Here is a 4,633-nt window from a genome sequence, read left to right as displayed (position 1 = left end):
CACACAAAAACAAAACAAAACAAAACAAAAACAAAACAAAAAAACAAACCTAAGAAAAGAATAAATGAATTATAAAATAGATTATATGTCAATTTAGAGGTATGTGCTCCGTATTTTATAATATTAAAAACCAGTAAAACTTTAGTTAATTGATATGGTAATAAATATTTTGGTGGCTTGTGACTTTTACCTTTTCTTCACAACCGCAGAACCTATTAGCTACTTGAACATAGAACTATCCTGGGATAAAATTTGGGCATTGCTGAATGCCTGACATGTTAGACCCAGATGATCATTATCCTCAAGTACATTACTTTTGAGTTTTACAGATAAAATGATAATCTGCATTATGATTGTGTTGGTCAGCTTTGTGTTACTGTAACATAATACCTGAGATAGTCTACTTAAAAAAGAAAACGTACATTTTGGTTTGCAGTTTTGGGGATTTTAGGCAATGGTTGGTTGGCCCCATTGTCTTGGGCCTATGGTGAGAGAACACATCACAGAAGGTATCACACGGAAGAGGAAGCTGCTTACTTCATGGCAGCCAGGAAGCATAGAGATAGAAAGAGGCTGGATTCTCACTGTGTTCTTCAAGGGGATGCCCCAATGACCTCCTACTATATGCCACCTCTTAAAGGTTCTACTATCTCCTAATAGTGCCATGGGCTGGGGACCCAACCTTGAATACATTGATCTTTGGGGGACACTTATCCAAACCATAGTAATGATTTAATTGAGTTATGACATAATAGTAGTTTTATTTGAACCTGTAACCTGGTTCTGGTCTGTTCTTTCTGGCTTCTAAAAACCTCTCTACCAACTGTTGCAGAACTGAACAAATAGCATAAGCAGCATAAGCCAGAGGGTCAAACTTACCTTTCACACCTCTTTAATGTAGTTAACTATCACACCCCTACATGCAGTCTGCCTTAACTATCACACCCCTACATGCAGTCTGCCGATCCAAGCTGTAGAGAATAGCTAATTATTCTAGTTAATGCCTAAAACTTCCCTTGTTAGAAATATATGTGTCAAGCATCCTCAAAACATGTATTTCATCAAAGAAATTAAAGCCAAAAGTTTAAAAACGTGTGCAATTTCCATTGTACAATCTAAAGGCAAATATGTTGTTTGAGCTAATCATCCATATTCTACACAAATCTTTTTACCTAGATGTTTGCTTTTTGTCACATAATTTAGTGGTTCTCCTACTAAGTTCAGTCAAACCCTATGGCTCCTGGTGATTCTATCATTACAAACATAATCAACATTAACCAACTCTGAGTTCTATGAAACACATGCTAAAAATGTTCTCCTTATTGGTATATCATTAATATTAATACTTTAGCAAATTTGAATGCCTAGAGAGAGTTCATGGGTTAATTATAGATAGTCCTCACCACATAAATAGAGCCTGTATACATAGTTTAAGATTTCTCAATATGAAGACACTGTATTAGAATGATCTTGTAACATGTTCATGTTGTTATATTTAATGGTTGCAAATTTATCCTTTGAGAGCAATTTTGTTTTAAACACAGCCAAGAGTCATCTAAGGCCAAATATGGTAAACAAAGTAGATGATCCAACATATGTATTTCTTTCAGGGGAATGGATGATAATTATCTTTATTTATAAAGTAATGTGAATCTGGGCTGGGTGGTAGAGCACTTGCCTAGCATGTGTAAGGCACTGGGTTCAATTCTCAACACCAAATATGAATAAAATAACGGTTCATCAACATCTAAAAAAAAAAGTAATGTGAATCATTTCTCTCTCTCTCTTCCTCTCTCTCTCTCTCTCTCTTTTTTAAATGGCAGTGGAGATTGCACCCAAGACTATTCTACCACGGAGTTACTGAACTACATCCCTGTACCTTCTTATTTTCCATTAGCTTGCTGAGGCTGGCCTTAAACTTGGCAATCCATCTGTCTCAGTCTCCCAAGTAGCAAATAGTTGGGATTATATGCATGTGCCACCTTACCCGGTTTGTTTCTTTAACTGACTTTAAAGGCAATTACAAAAGAGTTTTGTTGATGCTTGAGTGAATACATTGTTGTTCAACAAGTATGCAATCTTCTGGAATTCCAACTCTGAAGAAGTATAACATTTTATGTTTCATTATGTTTAAAAATAAGTCACTTTATTTTAAGTAACATCCCTCAATTAATGGTATATCATGTACATGCTAATATATCAAATGGTTGCAAGTTCATTAACCATTCAGTTAACAGTGTCACTATAAAGTTAATTCAAGGCTTTCAATCAAGAGATTCATATTAACTATGAGGAAAATTTAGCAAAGAAGATACAAAACCTATAATATAGGGTACCTTCCCAATGTTCTATATTGATCATAATGGAATAAACATCAATATATGTATCCTGAGAATTGCCAGACCCTTATAAATTGTTCCAGACTGATGTTATCCAGACATACCTTCCTATGTTCAACCCTCATGAATTAATTATATATTACTACATTATTCATTCATATTTGTTATGTTGTAAAAAATAATTTGAGGATCATGAGTTAAATACAGATAACATATAAGCAATGGATGATGTGAATTGCTTTTCCTACTCAGAAACATGGGATGTTATTTCATACACTGCCATAACAGCATAATAAAAGCATCTTAAGTTTTTAATCAGCCAGCTTCAAATACTGCTTAACTTAAAAGAAGGCTAAGACCCCCAAAGTTGCATCTCACTCTCAAGATAGCCTGCATTCTCCCTCAAATATGTACTTCTCACTTTTCTAAATAAATCTCTGCTTGTGCACCTCAAAAAAAAATAGAGAGAAAAAGAAAAAAAGAAACTTTACTGGTAATTAGGAGTTAACACTGGAATTTTTAATAAATACATCTTTGACTCAATCAACAAGCAATTCTAAGTGCTACATGAGACCTAAAACATCTTTTAGAAGTTCAAAATCTAGTTAGATATATAAGACTAATAACTATCAAGTGATTCAAGGACAAAGTCAAAAAGTTGCTGGAATGTGAATTTTATCATTAATCACTGGCTTAATAATATGATACATTGTATCACAAATTTTATGTTTGTCTTGTTTCTTGCCTACATCTTCGTCCACTATTACTTCTCCTTTCTTCCTAGCTTGGCCTAAGTAACTAATCAGAATGACATCCACACCTGAATTACCAAGACATTGAAATTGCATAGATGAGGTCCTGTCCTGAAACTAAAGTATGATACATCTACATGCCACACAAGTTAAGCATTGCCTACACATAGCAAATTGAAAACATTATATAATGCTTTCAGGTGAGTGAGGATTTTGCAAGAGAGAACCTAATTATTAAATGAAGAAATGAAAATAACCTGTCTTCTAATTTGCAATGCTTATTAAGTTGTATTAATTATATATTACTACATTATTCATTCATATTTGTCATATTGTAAAAAAGAATTTGAGGATCGTCAGTTAAATATAGATAACACATAAGCAATGGATGATGTGTATATTTTTGTGTGGACACTAATTTTCAATTCCTTTGGGTAACTATCAAGGATTATGTTTGCTGGGTCATATGAGAAGGTCATGTTTAGTTTTTTTAAAAACTGCCAAACTGTCCTTTAAAGTGACTGTTCCATTTTGCATTCTCATCATCAATGAATGAGAGTTCATGAGCCAACTTCTCACCAGCATGTGGTATCATCAGTGAGTAAACTCCTTTTTGCGTATCTTGGTCTTAGTTAACCACATAACACTAAATATTTTAGTTTCCTCCTATCCCACTCCACAGCCCCCTCCCCAACAACTTACTTAATCCAATCAGTCATGACAGTTCACTGATATGCCTCTCAAATATTTTTCCTTTCCATCCCTCATTTTTTATCCACTGTAATTGTCTTTCTCCTTATTTTCCAGTTGCTATAAGAGACATTGCTGGTCAAATACTCTTCACACTGTGGTCTATGGAAACTTCCAAAACTATAGAGCTGAGCATATCACATCCTCAAATTGAGACACTAAATGATACCTCTGTGGGTATAGCAGGAGTTTTTGAAACTTTTCAACATGACCCACAGGAAAAAATAAATTACATATCATTCAAGATAATCATGTGTATGCATAATATGCATAACTGATGTAAACAAACTTACCATTACTATTTGTGACATACTCTATTTTCTATTCTATTCTTCCTATTTATTCTATAAAATTCTATTTTGCACAAGAAATTATTGCCAAGAACTAATTTGGTCTCACAATCCAGTAACAGATGATAAGAAATAGTTGGAAAAAGTCTAGAGATCTAGAAGATGAAATGCAAACTCATTACTTTGGTTTTTTCCTAATATAACCCCAGACAATAATTCTGGCTTCATTCGCCATTCATCTCACCAATAAGTAGCCACTGAATGTCCACTCTGTGTCAGGCATTATGTGGAAAATTAAATAGTGAGTGAAGGCTTAGTGAGTACTGAAAAAGAAGAGGCATCTCCTGGAAAACAGACCTGTAAAAGTCTATTTTTATTTGATGATAAAAAGAAAATAAATGCAGACCATTAAGGCCACATATAGAGAGTGTATTTGGACCACTGTTGGGAGAAGTAGAGATAGCTTCCAAGAGGAAGAGACCCCTAAACTGACACCTAACAG

The sequence above is a fragment of the Spermophilus citellus genome, assembly GCF_964194105.1.
Source record: "Spermophilus citellus genome assembly, chromosome: 5".
Classification (NCBI taxonomy): domain Eukaryota; kingdom Metazoa; phylum Chordata; class Mammalia; order Rodentia; family Sciuridae; genus Spermophilus; species Spermophilus citellus.
The sequence above is the reverse complement of the archived record's forward strand: the minus strand, read 5'-3'. Positions refer to the sequence as shown.